Source organism: Lissotriton vulgaris, chromosome 2_1 (genome assembly GCF_964263255.1).
Source record: "Lissotriton vulgaris chromosome 2_1, aLisVul1.2, whole genome shotgun sequence".
NCBI lineage: Eukaryota > Metazoa > Chordata > Amphibia > Caudata > Salamandridae > Lissotriton > Lissotriton vulgaris.
This window is the reverse complement of record NC_141687.1, coordinates 711,444,172-711,461,764: the sequence shown is the minus strand read 5'-3', so window position 1 is coordinate 711,461,764 and position 17,593 is coordinate 711,444,172. Positions and strand designations below refer to the sequence as shown.

Below are 17,593 nucleotides of genomic sequence, written 5' to 3'. Positions count from 1 at the left end.
GTACAGTCTTCCTTCAGACTTGAGAGAGCACAGCAGTCCTCCTCCTGATTCTCCACAGGTCTAGGAATGTTCTGATCAGAGCCTCTGATGGAGCCTCTTTTATACCCAGTGCCAGGCTGTGTGTGGGGGTCACTCCTTTTGCCTAAATATAAATTGGTAGTGGTTGATTCTTCCTCTCTTTCCTGGATCTGGCTTTCATTTGTCTAGGGTAACAAAGGGCAGGCAGGTCAAGGTGTGAGTTGCATTTGCCAGTGGCAGGGTATACATCTTCAAAGTCGGGAAGGGGGATTGGACAGTCTCAGGCTACATTTTGAAGTCCTAAAGGGCCGAGTACAACCCCCAGGTCATTCTGCACCGGAGAGGAACACCCTTCCCCACACTCAAAACCCTTTTGTCAACTGTCTGAGAGGAATACACATCACACCACAGAAGAGCCATTAACGGTAATATTACCCTGGACACTGACAGAAAGGCACATTTGATTTAGGCAGGGCAGGAAAATGCCACTTTTCTAAAAGAGGCATTTTCAAAATATCAGGTTAAAAGAACAAGTTACTTACCTTCGGTAACGATGTATCTGGTAGAGACATAGTCTATCCGCAGATTCCTTAACAGAGAATATCCCCAGGCGTCCGACTGGTTCCGGAAAATTTTGCCCACCAGCACCCTGCGCACAGGGGGAAGCGGCGCCGTACGGCTCCGCCCTGACATCATCCATGGATGTGACGTCAGCGGAGCCATATATGCCCCGCCCCGGCGCGCCAATATCAGTTTTCGTCAGAAACCTTTTCCATGTCAGAACGCAAAACCACCACCAAAAACTGTGAAAATATGGAAACAGTGTGCAGAAAAAGAAAAAAACAAGGTATGCTGAAAAACATCACCATAAAAAGACAGTGCCAGGAACCGTATATTGTAAACTGAGGGAGGGAAAAAAATAGAGCACCACTCTGGGAGGAACCCCCACAATTGTTTAAGTCCAAAACCTTCCCCGGAGGCAGAAAAAGATGCAGAGAATAGGCAGGATTCGAACTCTAGGCCTGTGTGAACCTGTGCCACCATAGGCACAAGACTTATCATTGAGCCATAGCTTCTCGGTGAACCATCACAGCAGCCAGCAGAAAGGCTGCAACCACAATATAGGACAGTGAAGGACAACCAGTCCAGAACTCAGGAGTAAGGACAAACTACCATAAGGCGTAAGGACAAACTACCATAAGGAGACGTTAGATCCGAATAAGGGACCTGCCGAATGCAGCATTGTCAGAGACTGCAACCGCTAGAGTGCAGGGGAGGCAAGAGACCTCAAGCGGTTGAAGAAGACAGAAGGGTAGGACGAGAGGCAGAAGACTTTATACTCACATCGGACAACACAGGGTAAGGGTTGTAAAGGACACATGGCATATGAGCATACCGTCCAATCACAAGGATGGGTAGAGCAGAGCCACAAAACAGAATGTAGCCTCGTGAGTCGGTATGAAGAGAAGACGCCACCCCGCAGAGGAATAAAGCCACCCAAAGGGAGGCAAAGGCAAGAAGCCCAACCTGACAGGGTTGTCGCAGGACGGGGAGGACGGGCGGGCGTTAAGGAATCTACGGCTAGACTATGTCTCTACCAGATACATCGTTACCAAAGATAAGTAACTTGTTCATCTGATAGAGACGTCTAGCTGCAGATTCCTTAACTTAGAATAGATACCAAAGCCATACCCCTAGAGGAGGCGGGACTGCGACTGAACCCCACTAAGGCCCAGAGAGAACCTAGCCGTCAATAACATGCCCAAAAGAGTGTCGCCAACCAAAGGGCGAAACACAGTGGGGACAGAAATGACAGCGCAGCCAACCGGGAGACCCCTATACTCTGAAAAGAGTGGGAATCAAGGGGAGGCTAGGGCACCACAGCCCATCCAGAATAACACAAAAACCCTACATGTAGAGGGGATGAGAAAAGGAAAACACCAAGCCGAATGCTGATGCCTGACCGAAAAATGCCGAATTTCGAAAGAAGACGAGAAAAGGGGCATGAAGGATTCGCAGGATCCACAGTGTCAACAAGAAGTCAGAGCTAGCCCCAGCTAAACAACTCGAACAGCGTAAAACATTGTTGAACCTGCTCCTGTAAAGATACAAAGGCAGCAGGATACTGACCCCTGCCCAGCAAGGGGCCGATATGGAACCAAAACACACCCAGTAAAGAAACTGACGTGAAAAGGGAGTTCAGCACCTCGCAAGAAGTAGAACTGAACCTATGAAATGAAATGAAATGAAAAATTGCACTTATATAGCGCATAACTACCCGGAGGCCTCGCAGCGCTTTTGACTGATTACTGTGGCGAGCTCAGGGTGAATCAACACGCTTTTAATAATAATAAAATAATAGAACATTTATAAAGCGCATGGCTGCACAACTGTGTATCCCCGCGCTGACTGCCAACAAAACTCACAGAGGATAGAGAAGGAGCGGTCATAAATCAGAACAGAATTATTGGGGAAAGAGGTAGGTTTTTAGTTTGGCTCTAAAAAGAGTCTCCGAGGGTTCCATTCTTAAATGAACAGGTAGGGCATTCCAATGTTTTACTCCCAGGTAGCGAAAAGAGCGGCCGCCTATTTTCGCTCTGTGGACACGGGGGAGTTTGAATTGTGACATTCCTGAGGATCTAAGGTCTCTGGTTGGGCGGTGGATAGTCAGGAGATCTCTTAGATAGGTGGGACCTTTGTTATGGGCAATCTTGTGGGTGTAGCAGAGGCTCTTGAATTTGATTCTCTCCCTAACAGGGAGCCAGTGCAATTTGGACAAGGCCGCCTTGGAGGATGTTCTTCTGGGAAGGCCCAGTACCATGCGAGCGGCAGCGTTTTGTAAGCATTGAAGCTGGTGAAGATGTTTTTGGTTCAGGCCTAATAGGAGAACATTACCATAGTCCAAATGAGGTGTTATAAGCGCATGTACGATGGTTTTACTAGCTTCAGTAGGGATGAGATCGATGATTTTTCTTTGCCTATTATTTTATTGACTTGGGATTTTCCTGACAGATCAGAGTCGATCATAATCCCTAGATTTTTGACCTTTTCAACGGGGCGAGGAAAATCGCCCAGTGTCGCCCAGTGTTGTGGTCCACCACGTCTGTGACCATAATGAGGATTTCTTCCCTACCACCAACACCTCTGTTTTATCTCCATTTAGCCGGAGGCAGTTGTTATCCATCCACCTGGCGACGGCCGCCATGCATTACGAGAAATTGGAGGCATATTTCTCGGTATCTGGAGTGAGCTTAAACATGAGCTGGGTGTCATCGGCGTAGCTAACAATGCCCACCCCAAAGTTCTCTACGACCTGAGCCAGGGGCTCCATATAGATATTGAACAATGTGGGGCTCAAACTAGAGCCCTGTGGAACCCCATAGCTCACGTCTCGAGAAGATGATTTAAAGGGTGGGCAGTGTATCTGGAAAGATCTTTTGGTGAGAAAAGATTTAATCCACGCCAGAGCATGGTCTTTCACTCCGATGTCTGAAAGTCGGGACAGCAGCGTGGCATGGAGCACAGTATCAAAAGCTGCGCTTAAGTCTAGCATGACCAACGCTGCTGTCTCACCCTCATCCACCATCTTGCGGATGCATTCCGTGGAATACAAAACAGCTGATTCCGTGGAATAGTTAGATCTAAAGCCGGATTGAGTAGGGTGGAGTATGTTTTCTGATTCTAAAAAAGCCATGAGTTGTTTGTTAACTACTTTTTCAATTATCTTGGCACATTGAGGCAAGAGGGAGATCGGCCTAAGATTTTGAAATTGGGTAACCGGGATGTTGTTTTCTTTTTTGAGAGGGATGACTTGAGCTGTTTTCCAAGCCTCCGGAACATAGCATTCTTTAAAAGAGAGGGTTATCATCTGACTTATTTGATCCATAAGAGTATGGTCCATGATGTCTTTGCTTTTTTCTAGAGGGCACACATCATTTGGGGAACCAGAATGGATACTGTTAATTATGCTGGTCAGGTTTTCTTTGTCTGGTGTGTTAAATTGGGTGAGGATGGTTTTTTGAATGGGGGGCGTTTCCTTTTCAGATGTAGAGGGAATAGGAAAAGTAGCGTGAATTTTCTCAACTTTTTTGACAAAGAAATCCGCTATTTGTTCGCATAAGTCGTTTGAATATGTGTCCTGGGTATCCAAACTAGAAGTATCTGTAAGTTCCTTATAAATTCGGAATAGTTCTTTCGTTGGATTGGTGGCTTCTTCAATTCTCGTCTGATAGAAGAGACTTTTTTCCTCTCTTATTAATCTCTGGTATGATTTTAGTTCCAGTTTATAGGTTTCCTTAAGTTCAGTAGAATAGTTTTTTCTCCATTTTCTTTCGATCGCTTTGCAGCGGGTTTTAGCTATTTTAAATTTTTCTGAGAACCAAGGTTCAGATTTTGTTCTCCTGACTGGGGGCTTGGAAGTCCATGGGGCAATTTTGTCTAGTGCCTTACTCAGCCATAATTCATAATTGTCCCAGGTGTCTTGTTGGGACTGACCTGTGGGCGGGGGGTGTATTTTTAATTCGCTGATCAGGCGTTCGGGGGTGTAATTTTTCCAGTTACGACGCTTAGTGTACAGGGGTTTGTTCGCACTATTCTTAGTCTTATTAGTAGGTATGTTGAAAGTAATTATGTGGTGGTCAGACCAGATTATTGGGACCGGGGGATGCATTTCGATACCTTCCCAGGTGGCAAAAACAGGGTCAAGAAGGTGACCATGTTGATGTGTTGGAAAGGTAGAGAGCAGTGTTATTCCCAGTGCGTGCAGAGCTGTCTTGAGTAATTGGGCTTCTTTAGCATTAATGTCTTCGAAGTGAAGATTCAGGTCACCTAAAATCATAAAGTTGTTATATTTTATGGCTAGTTGCGTGGCTGTTTCTATGAGCTGATTACAGAAGGGGGTAGCATTGCCAGGGGGGCGATAAATGAGAAGACCAGTAATGGCCATTGACGGATTCACTTTTATTGAGAATGTTCCGCTTTCACTATTGATGATGACTTTGTTAGTGAGGGTGCATTCCAATTCCTTTTTGAAAATCAGTGCAAGTCCTCCTCCCCGTTGTTTGGGTCTGTCAATTCTCAATAGGCTGTAATTCAACGGAACTGTCTCTAGTATATCGGGGGATGAGGATTCTTCTAACCAAGTTTCAGTAAGAAACAGAACATCGAAGTCTTGTTTCTGCAGTAGGTCGCGTAGTTCCAATTTATGTTTTACCATGGATCTACAGTTTAATAACATCAATTTTAGGTTAGGCATATGGGAATTGCCGTTCGGAACAGTAGGGAATAGATAATTACATGTAGTACATTGTAGCGGTAGCGCATTAGGGTCCGCGGAGTGCCAACATGAGTTAATAGGGGTCTTACCTATCTCTAGTAAGGTTGCGCGTGCATATTGGATTCGCTGATGAGAGTACGCCCTATTAGTTGCCAGAGCTGTGTCAATCGGTCCAGGGTGTCCTGCCCCGCGCCCCGGTCGATCGCGGACGGGCGCAGACAGGCAGGACTCTGGCTTGACTCCGGCGCGCGATCGGCGCGCCCGCAATGCGCGTCCGCTGCGCGGAGCCATGAGCGTATGGTTTTAAGCGCTCGGTAGCGCGACGTGCAGCGCGAGCCCTCAGAAAGATGGCCGCTGCCTGACTCTCGAACTGTCTTAGTCCTGCCTGATACCGGTCATAGAATCGACCGCGTCCCCAGGGCAGGCAAGTATGCTATTTTTAAGTAAATTTAGGCAAATGTTTTGTCCGAGTTCGGCGCTAATGTGTCAATCAGCAAAACACTATTAATTCAGTGCAGGGGGGAGGGAGAGGACACACGGGGAAATCGTGACATAAAACGGAGCACAATTTTAAAAGCAATCTCCCGGCTCAAGCCTCAGGAGTCAAGTAAAAGCAATCTGAGATCTTGCGAACAGATGGGTTTTCAAAGCCTTTCTGAAAGACATCCGGTTATTATTCTGTCAGAGGGATAGCGGGAGAGAATTCCAAAGCTTGGCAGCAGTGTGGGAAAAGGAGCGACCGCCCCAACGGGCTTTGTTAATTTTAGTTGTGGTTGCTAGATGCAGTGAGCTAGAGCGAAGGGCTCTAGACGAGGCATAAGGCACAACTAAGGGAAACAGGATAGCAGGGCCTGTACGGTGGAAGGATTTGTGCAGAATGCACATGGCCTTAAACTGCGCTCTGCCAGCTACTGGGAGCCAGTGTAGTTCTTTTAGAGCTTTCTTGGCTGACTGCCAGCGGGGAATATTGTATAGTAGTCGAGCAGCACAGTTTTGCGTGACTTGAAGCCTGTTGGTCACTGCTGCCGGGGCTCCTATGTATAGGGCATTCCAGGCGGGAGAGTATCAGGGCCTGAACCATGACCTATGGGCCCAAAAGACTGGTATGGTGGAGAGAACGCGTACCACCCACGCATGTACCAAAGAGGAAGAGTACCACTGAGACCCTCGACAGCCAGACATGTGTAAGAGCATTGAAAGGATGCCTATAAACGACCAGAAGGATGCTCATATGCGGCCAGAGGGTGCCTGTAGTACCATAACAGAAGAGCACCAGGAAGCAAGACAGCAGGAACAGCTGAGAAGCGCACAAACACCAGAGAAGATCTGGAGATGTAAGAGGACAGGGCCAAGACCAAGGCAGGAAAGGCCGCACAAGCCATTAGGAAGATCATGGCGCAGAAACGGCCTCAAGAGGATGCCGAAACCTGGCCAAACCCAGGGACTAGGGTACACTCAAAAGTACTCACATTTATACAGAAAGTTGAACTAGTCCAGGCTGTAAGCAGCGTCTGCCTCCGGTCCGAAAGAGAGAACAGTCCTCTCGCAGGACAATTAGAAGAAAAGACGAGCCTAACAAGAGAGTACTCAGGACCAACTCACGGGTCATAGACGCCAGGAAGAGCAGAGTTCAAGGAGAACCGGCTCCACGAGTCTGCCACAGTAAGAATGCCAGCAAAAAGTAGAATTCCCTGCGCGGAAGCAGCGGGGATGTGGAGAAAACTGCTGGGGAATAAGCCGAAAGGCCATAACAACATACAACAGAGAGGCCCACAGCAAATCCTTTTTAATTTTTTTAAATTTTTTTTTATTCATCATCATAAAGTTTATATTTTTACGATAAACATAAACTAAGCGTTAGTGTAATTTTGAGCATCAGGCAGAAGTCATATTAATATACACTAAAACTAAATAATATACATAAATGTAAAGAGAGTTAAGATATAAATACATTGAGCAAAATAGAAAACCTTATAGTAACATAATGTGTACAAAGAAGTTTTGAGGAAGACATATTATTACATTTTAGACAAGTCAGCCTACTATCTTCCATCCAAAGCCAATGGTCCCCATAGCGTCTCTAACTTCACCAGGGATCTGATTCCCCTTGCCTTTGCTAGGGCTGCTTCTAAACCATAAATATCCCTAATATCGCCCACCAATCTTCTGCCGTAGGTAGTGTGTCAGAGACCCACACCCTGGCAATCAAGATTGTAAAGAGGCGTGCTACTGTTGGAGCATTATCTTTATATCTCAACATTATTTCAAGATTTATAAGCGGTTGATCCAGTCCTAGTTTAGAATAAAGTATTTGTTCAATTTTATTCCTGTATCCCCTTAATTTTGGGCATTCCATAAACATATGTTTCAAATTGGCCGCATATACCCCACATTTTGGGCATCTACCTTATTGTTTCCCTGAGCAATTTTTGATATTCTTGCCGGGGTATAATATAACATACAAGTAGTACGTAATTGCTGGAGCTGCAAACTAACAGAATGAACCGAGTCCTTAAAATTACATAAAACCTGTTAAATCATTCTCGGTGTAACAATTGTTCCCAATGTTTGTGTCCAACGTTCCGCCAGTTTTTCACTACCATCTGGTCTAAAGCTGTGTAGATGAGCATACATTAAGCCGATAATAGATTTAGACTTCCCCCCATAAATACAATCCCAGATATCTGATTGTTTAATTTCCTTTGCTTCCACATTGGACGCAAGATAGTCTTTAATCTGCATATATTCAAACAAAAAGTTATCCAGGAGTTTATAAACTAGCTTGAGCCGTCTATCATTATATAGATCACCCAGACTAGTTATTCCAAAGGTCGCCAGGATTTACCTGCTTGATCGTGAAACACAACAGGAAAGAAGGGATTGCCCCGTATTGGGTAGTTTTTTCATGAAATGTCGGTAAATTGCACCTTATAGCCATTGCCTGCCAGATTTGTACAATATCTTTAATGGTCTTAAATTTTACCCTTTTGTAAAAATGTGGGTCTCTGATTCCATATAGGAATTTATCTCTCCGATTTCCTAGCATGAGTGTAAATATAGAGTAGTTCTGGCCTAAACCGCGCAAACTCCGAAACCGGCCCGTGAAAGAAGCCCAGAAGTAGAGTTTAAAATCTGGAAGACCCAGTCCACCTTGTTCAAATCAGCTTTGAGCAGCTCAATCGCTCTTCTAGATTTTTTGTAACCCCAAATAAAGCTACTGCAAGCACATTCAAGTTTTTTGAAGAATATATTAGGGATTTTCAGAGGGATAGAGTGGAATAAAAATAAGAATTTGGTTAAGATTTTTATTTTTATCAAATTGCATCTGCCTAGCAATCCTATAGGGAGCCTGTGCCAAATTTTTAGCAATTTAATAGTTTCTTTTAGAAGGGGTTCATAATTGAAATCAATGATCTGGTAAATCTTCGCTGCTAGCTTTACCCCCAAATAAGTCACTGCAGCACGACAACCAATGTTAGAATAATGGAGCCCAGCAGTTGTCAGCACTTGGGTTTTATCTGCATTTAGTTTGTACCCTGCAACTTTACCAAACGTTTCCGCTTCTTCCCTAATACTTATTACGGCCAAATCCGGATTGACTGCATAGATCGCAATGACGTCGGCATAACCCGTAATCTTAAGATTAAGACTATCCGCTTCCAATGGTTTAATCTGTATGCAGTTTTTTAATGTGCATGTGAATGACTCTATATACAGAGCGAATAGCAGTAGGGACAGAGGACATCCCTGCCTTAGCCCACACAAAATCTGAAATGAAGGTGAGCATAGTCCCCTATAAAATAGCTTAGCCAGGTCAAAAACTGAATACCAAAACCGATTTTAGCCAGTACTGCCCATAAAAAATCCCATCTAACGCGATCAAACTCCTTTTCAGCGTCTAAAAATAACATCCCAAATTCGATCCCCTTCTTATCTTCCAAATCAAACACTGCTATCGCCATATTTACGTGAGTAGTGGTGTCCCTCCCCATGATAAAACTATGTTGTGCATCTGAAACTAAATGAGGCATAAGTGGAGCTAATCGAGTAGCCAACATTTTTGAGATCTTAGCGCCAGTGTTAATAAGAGAAATTGGTTGATATGATCCACATTCTGTTGGTGATTTACCCTTTTTCAAAAAAAATATAATTTGTGTTATGTTCCACGATTTAGGTATTTGTCCATTGCTTGCCACTGCTTGGATCACTCTACATATAGGCACCAACAATACCTTTTTAAATGATTTATAGAATTCTAAAGGTAGTGAGTCATCTCCCGCCGCCTTTCCCGTTGGTAGTGTCGATATCGCCAACTGCACCTCTTCCACTGATACTATATCCTCTACTGTAGTTGCCTCATCCGCATCTAATACTGGTATGCAACTATCCTCAATATAACCATCAATTTCTTCCTAATTTGGAGCCCATGCAATTGAATAAAGCTTCTGATAAAACATATGGAATTGCTCTAAAATTGCAGATGATTCGGTATGCAGATGTCCATCCGCCCCCCTTATAGCACTTATTCTTGTTTTTGCTTTTGCCTCTGCAGTTTGATAGGCCAGTACCTGCCTTACATGCTCCCCATATTCATATTTTTCACGTCAACATTTAGTATAGCTTGTGGCCATTTTATCTCTTAGAAGCTTCTTTACTAACACTCTAGCATCAATTAGTGCTAGAAGTAGAGTCTCCTGATTTGTCTGGCCCTTAATCACCACTTCCACATGCTGCAACTCAAGATTTCGTAGAGTGCTCAACCGAGACTCCATTTCATTTTTGCGTTTCTTATTCTGGAAAAAAATATATTTTTGTGTAATACCCCGGGCAAATGCTTTCATTGTATCCCACACAATTATTGGTGATGTTGTCCCTGTATTAATTCTAAAAAATTCTTCTAAGTCTCGCACCATATTATCTAGGTAATCACCATCTGTCAGCAAGTATCTCGGGAAAGAGAATGGTCTAATCTGCCTCCTTACTGTATCGATCTTAAATACTAAAATATTAGGATTATGATCCAATGTTACGCAGGGGAAGATTTCCATATCTGTTGTTCTAGTTAGACCCTCTGATACCCATGCCATATCTATCCTTGAGTAAGATTTATGAGGAGCAGAGAAGAATGTAAATCCTGGTATTGCTGCATATTTATTTCTCCATAGGTCTTTAACGGAGTGTAACCTTGCCGTTTGGAGTATGGCGCCCCGTGTATTGCGCATTCTCTGAATCCGTCCTTTCCCAGAAGACTCTAAGCCGTAATCTATAATGCAGGTAAAGTCCCCCATGATCAATTTTTCGCCCTCCCAGTTTAACAATTCCATACTAAGATATTCAAAAATAGCAGAGTCATCCACATTGGGGCAATATATTGCAGAAACTACCGATTTTTTACTCAACTTCTCAAACTGTATAATAGCCCACGTCCCTCGCTGGTCCGATTGAGTTTTTAGCACTCAATTAAATCTCTTGTCTATTAAAATTGCTACACCTTTTGCAGATATTGATTGGGTAGTACATATAATGACCTCGTACCCCAAATGTTTTAGCAAATTTCGGTCTATGTAAGCAATATGAGTTTCTGTTATAACGACTATCTGGGGTTGGAGTTCTCAACTCCTCACAGACTAGTTTATGTTTAGTTGTGCTATTTAAGCCCGCCACATTCCAAACCATACATTTAAACTTATCCATGATTAAATTTTCTGATTTTTAACAATGCCTCCTCTACTTCTACTGTCGCATCCAATATGCCAATTCTTAATGCACTATCATGAACAAAATTAGCTAACACCCCACCAATTATCTTAAACCTTTTGTGCCCTAGTGATGATTTTTCATTTTTCTGCCCCCTTTTCCCACGACCTCCCCCACCCCAAACTCGACATGTATGCTCTCCCCCTCCCTGTCTCATGAAAGAGGATTCCCCCTTTTACCCAGCTGCTGTTGGCAAAGCAGCTCTTACCGAGCTTCAGCCATGAGCCAGGAGCCTCGCCCCGCACCCCCTCATAAAATATATCAACAATTTCTTCAGACTATAGAATAATACTTAAATTAGACCACAGTTACCCTCCTTCTGGCCATTCAAAAAGAGAAAGAAAAACAGAATATGTAAGGGAGAGAAAGGAAACAATACATCAGCTACAAAAGTACCAGCCTTACATAACCCTTGCATATACCACATGCATTAATACGGTCAGCTTCTTTTACAATCTTAATGTAGGATACTCCACTTCTGCTTAACCATGGATACAATCTGAGCTTTAGCTAAAATATGCATTAGAATTCATGCAGGACTTCTAGACATCCAGAAACCAATACTTTATAGCCCCCATTTACTTTTGCTCTGCAACCCCAGTTTGCCACTTTGCAATGGCTCCATTATTCTAACATTTTTCTCCAACAAAGAAGTAGGTTTGGACATCCTTAAAGATTTTTAAGCGCCCGGGTTCTTGTAAATATACCTGCGCTCCAAGCGCTTTTATTGGATCTATATATTGACATAACATGGTAACCTCCAATGCCTATCCATGGTAGCTTTGCCTAAATCCAATCTAACAAAAAAGCTAACGTCCCTAACCTTGACTTGTGAATTAGGTCAAGCTCTGAGTGCAACTGCCTGTCTCAACAAAAAATGTCCAAAATAAATCATAATCGGTCGTGGATATTGCCCGCCTTTGTTCCTTTGAACTGTTGGCAATCTATGAACCCTCTGAGAGTCCCAATCCCAATCAGAAAGATCAGTGAAAGCCTTTTGAAATAGCTGCACCGTATAAGTCCTCGGGTCAGCCCCCTCCGAACCTTCAGGGACACCAAAAAGTCTTAGATTTTGCCGACTTTGTCGATTTTGCATATCTTCCAATTTAATCTGTATCGATGTGATTTGGTCGTCGTGTTTCTTTGAAATCCATCTGCGCAAGTGGATTGTTCCTCAGTATCTGCGACCCTCTGTTGTAGCTCTGAAATATCTTGAGTTAGGTCTCCTAGCTTACTTGCCATCTCTTGTAGAGACTGCTGTACTCTACTATTATTTTCTAGGACCCGAGTGCAGTGAGGTTGGGCTTCCTGCCTTTGCTGCTTCAGCAGTTGTAATATTAAATTTAGTGATGGTGTTGTAGCCTCTTCATTGTTAGCTGTCGTTGTTGTTACTATTGCTGTGCTCCCAATTGCAGTCGCTTTGCAAGTATCTTGATTTCCTTGAGTACTTTGAGTAGCTTGAGTGCCTTCTTGAATGCCTTCTGTATTGTGCGTGGGCCTTACTCCCTCTAAGGCCCCCATCTTAGGACTACCCTCCGCTGACGACGTCAATTGATATTTCGCTGGGGTGCCGGCAGATACCGAGCTCTTAAAGCCCCCCTTTGCCTGTACCCATTTGCGCAAGGGGCTATTTTCTGGAATTGACTTCCCACACAATGAAGCCACATTCAGTCCAGTAGGTGATTTCTTCTTATTTTTCTAATTTTTCACCTTCTCCTTCCCTCTGTTATCTATAGACAGTTTGTTCAATGTAGAAAATTCTGTGCCACGGCAACTCCTTACTGGCAAGAACAACCCAGAAGGGGCTGGCACCAAAAGACGGACCATGTGACAAAAAGCAGGAAGCCAGGCCTTGCGAGGTAGATATTACACAGCATAGAGCTAGACCAGGAGTCGAAGTACTACAGACAGTAGAACTATGCGACCCTGCAGGACGCATTAAAGGGGTATATGAGTCCCAGAGGGATACTCACAAAGAAAACTCCACAGGAGCTTACGAAGGCAAATGCAGACACCTGGCACCAGCCAATACCCACATAGGGAAAGGGTCAACCCCTAGCAAGAAGGTGGTCCTCTTGGCGAAAAAGACAGTCAGAGGACTGAAAACAAAAGCAACCCAGCCATACGGCTATACAGACAATACAGAGACACAAACCTGTCTCTGATAAAAACCGGGCCGTAAAGGAAGACCCGCAACCAGAAAGAAAGTCAGTCAGTGGCACAGCAGAATTATGGTAGCCCTGACAAAAGCCTGGAGATCGCTGAATCCGCGTGGGACCCAAATAGGTCTATTCTGTTAAATGGCACGTCTTGGAGGCTCTCCCGAATATTATCAGGGAAGCGACTGTCGCGCATGCAGGCATGGCGGCGCACAGCCAACGACCATGAAAGGGCACAGCCCACAGAGTCTGTGGTATCCAGGGAGGAGCGTGTTGAAAAATGTGCCATCTCTTTGCCGTAAAGAACAAGACGGAGAAACTCTGGGCGCAATTCCTCTGGAAGGGAAGAAGGACGTTTAGCCATGGAGTCCCAGAGTACGTAGGACGCACGTGCAAACATGCATGTAGTGTTTAAAGCACGGATGGCCGCGCTAGAAGAAGCAAAAAGCTGTCTTCCACATGCATCCAACCACCGGGATTCCCGGGTGGGAGGAAAGAAAGGCAAAGTGGAGGAGTCTTTGTACCCAAAAGCCGGCTGAATTACTCGGCCCAGAGCAGTAGGGTGGAGGAACAGGCAAAGTGGATTCCCCAGGGCAGGACAGTACCTACTAGCAATGGCCCGATAAACCGGGGCTCCAGAATAGGGCGTGCCCATCTGCCATGCAGGACTTCTAATAAAGCACCCCAAGGGGTAGCAAGGAATCCACGGTAACAGGCTTGAGATGAAGCAGATCCATTAAGGGATCGGGAATGAGGGGTACTACAGGAGGCTGAAAGCAGAGGATAGCAGCTGCCCTGTTGATAGTCCGCGCATAGGCCGCCCCTAGCTCAGTAGTCAATCTAGGAGGGGACAAGAGGCCGTCTGTAGGAGACTGTTGGAGACTAATCCTCCCAGTTGCCATAAAAAGCAGGGCTGGGAACGACCCGAAGGCCATGCCACACTAGGGACCTGCACCAGTGACCCCCGACCAGGGGAAGCAACAGCTTCCGTAAGGGCTGCAGCGGATACAGGTGTCGCCTGGCACCGCTGAGGAGTCAGAAGCGAGTAATCCGGAGGGAGGTCAACCTCAGGCATGGACTCCGGTGTTGATGAACGTATGGACACCAGCGGCAATGGATGCGTCGACAGTGGAGTCAGTGGGCGCCGTGTTGGAGTCGACTGGACGTCAACGACCTCCACTGGGGTTGCTACCTGGACGTCTACCGGCGTCAGATCATGCATTGCCCCAGACGTGGGAGCAGGCTTAGAGTCGGCTGTGGGTTTGGACGTCGAGCCCGGCTTTGGGTCTGACTTGGAGCCAGGCTGCGAGTCCGGCGCCGCTGACGCCGCTTCTGCCGTCCGTGCAGGAAGCCGCACAGGGCTATGCGTTGACTGGCGGTGTGAGCCTGGCATCGACGAGGCAGTTTCCGCCGTCCGCGCAGGAAGCTGCACAGGAAGTCGCACAAGGCTATGCATTGACTGGCGGTGTGTGCTGGAGCTACCAGGACGGTCTGGGCCACGGCCCAACGCCGTCGCCTCAGCTCCGGAGTCGGGGCACACAGCTCTGGTAGGGGAAGGATCCGTCGACGAGGGCCCGGCCTGACTACCCTCCGCCTCTGTGGGGCCCAAAGGCGCGCCAGGGAGAGAGGGGCATCGAAGTAGGCCTGAAGAGCCCGGGAGTAGGCCTTCATTTGGGCACGCATCGCTCCAACTCCTGGAAAAGGAGGGTATGGAGAGGTAACCTCCGGGCGCCCATAGCTGACTCCGCTGACTTCTTACGAGAGGAGTGAGCGCCAGGGGCACGCCTACAGGAGGTGTACCTCAGTGGACACTTGTGGCCCCAATTACCTTTTTTAGGGTGCTGATCGCAGGAGCGGCCTCGGGAACTAGCCCCCTCTGCAGAGGGAGAGCGGCGACGTGAAGAGGCTGGGCTCCACGGTAACGATCCCGTAGGGACTTCGGCTTCATCTGTTGACAGTCGCCACAATCTTTGGAATCGTGGTGCACGCAAAGGCACCACATGCAAAAAAAGTGCAGGTCATTGCCAGACATCTGACATGCACAAGCCTCACAGGCTTTGAACCCAGAGAGCTTTGCACACTGTTCCGGTACAACACCAGCGGTGCCGAGAAGGCCCAAAACTAGGCCAGGAACTGCTGGTTTCCAGGATCCGCGTTGTGACGCAAAAAAAAAAAGGATACTGATGTCGCGCGCCGGCGCATATAAGGCTCCGCTGACGTCACGTCCATGGACGACGTCAGTGCGGAGCTGTACGGAGCTGCCCCCCGGCACGCAGAAGTGCTGCTGGGTAACATTTTCCGGATCCAGTCTGACACCTGGGGATATTCTAAGTTAAGGAATCTGCAGCTACACGTCTCTATCAAATTATGACTTTACTGTAAATGATTTAAAATTATAATTCAAATATGTGGAAGAAGTATTTCTCTAGCTGTTTTAAAACTGACCTTTTCACTTATCTGTGCGAGAGCTAGCCTTCCAGTAGTAAAAAACAACTTTCTTTGCCGGGACATGTAAAACAGGAAAAATACATGTCCTGCTTTTGAAATACTATGCACCGTGCGCTATGAGCTGTGAGCTGAAAATGTAAACCTGCTATTCTTTTTCACATGCAACGTCGAACTACGGAGCTAAACTTAACAGGAGATAATGTTGCTGTCCCAGTTCACTACTACATTTAACTTCACAATTTTTACCCTTTATAATCCGATACTTCTTTAATGAGAATGTAAAGACTCAATTTTGAACCTCTTATTTTTTATGTACAACATGGAATCATGAAACAACATCCAGTCTAATGTTATTGCAATCGTTTTAAGTAAATTAGCAATTATTTAATAAACTTGCACTAAACTAAACCTACGAGTTGTTAAGGCCCACCTTAGGGGTGACATATAAGTAGTATAAAGGAAAGTTTAAGCGTGCAAAAGGTTTATTTTACAAGTTTGAAGTGGCAGTTTAAAACTGGACTGCAGGCTGCACTGGCAGGCAAGAGACATGCTTTACAGTACTTTAGAGGGTGGCACAATGAGTGCTTAAGCCAGCTAGCGGCATTTGATTAACAGATCCTGGGTACATGTAGTACCATATACTAGGGACTTATAAGTTAATGAAATGGACCAATCAGGTGTCAATTTGTAACATGTTTAGACCCGAGTGTAGAAGTAAAGTGTGCAGAGTCCTAAAAGCAAACAAAAATCTGTTTTGTTAAGGAGAGCATAAAATCTGGGGTGATCGTGCAGAAAGGGCCAAGTCCAACAGATATTATCCAAAAGTATCAGCTGCACAGACAAATCTGGCTCCAATGGCACAAATAAAGCTGGGGGGGAAATCCTGTAAACGTTCACATTCTAGAAGATTTGCCACAACTTGGCAATGTGGGAGTAGATGAAATTCACTCTGTATCTGTCAAAAAGCAAGAAACAATGTCCTTTAATTGAGGGTAAGGATAGCCTGACATGACAGAAAACCTGACATTAATAGCCAGTACATGCTCAAAAACCTCTTCAAATTCTACAGAAAAAAATGGAATCGCATGTATTTGCATATAATGTAGTAGGAAGAGGGAAAAAAAAGTAACAAAATAAAGATGTGTCGCAGTAATTTGTTTTCTATTTCTTCTGTGACATTTTCAAGAAGCAGAAACAAGGGATAGAGCATGAGAAAAGAAACCCGGCAAAAAGAACAGATAAAAACATGTGCAAAGATGAGAGACGTATCTAGACGTAGTGTTAGAGGAAGAGCTACAACGGCAAAATAAAAAGGGAGCATTTGTCCAGAAATTTTCCTTATGAAATAATACTAAATGATAACTCAATTTTGGGCATTCATAGGATTACCTAATCAACTATGGCCTGGCTTTTCAACTGATCCCAGCAAGAACCTAGCACCTGTATACCCTCGCAGGTGATTAGTCGCACTCTACAAATACCGACTGAATGATTAACAATGCCTGATAAACAGTAATTCTATCCAAAAAGATCTGTCAATTCCAGTTTGTCACGGCAGAGTTTGGTGTTCTTGTTCTTTTTGTGAAATTTATAAGAAACTTAAAAGAAATGGAGATATCAGAAAATATATGTAGGGGTCTAGTGACTACATGAGCAGTAATGTGGAATTATAAAGATGAAGAAATAAAAAAACAAAAACAAATCCAAAACAGTGGTCAAACTAAACTGTATACATTTAAAGGTCTCTCTTCAAGCTAAGTAAAGAAACAGTGGAGTGCCTACTGTTAGTCGAATGAGGCAAGCACAGTACTATGAAATGTCCAAACTTCTAAAACAGATGGACGGACATCAATCATTGAGAGGCAATGATTACTTTATATAATGTGAACCATGGAGGGAGCATGATAGTACAGAGTCTCAGTTCTGCCAATTAATA

The 17,593-nt window shown here is 45.0% G+C and overlaps 1 protein-coding gene across 5 annotated transcripts in view; it reads right to left on the bottom strand.

The window, feature by feature from the left end:
- SBF2 (SET binding factor 2) overlaps window positions 1-17,593 on the bottom strand; it is a 2,158,806-nt gene that overhangs the window by 433,116 nt on the left and 1,708,097 nt on the right. The window lies entirely within an intron of this gene.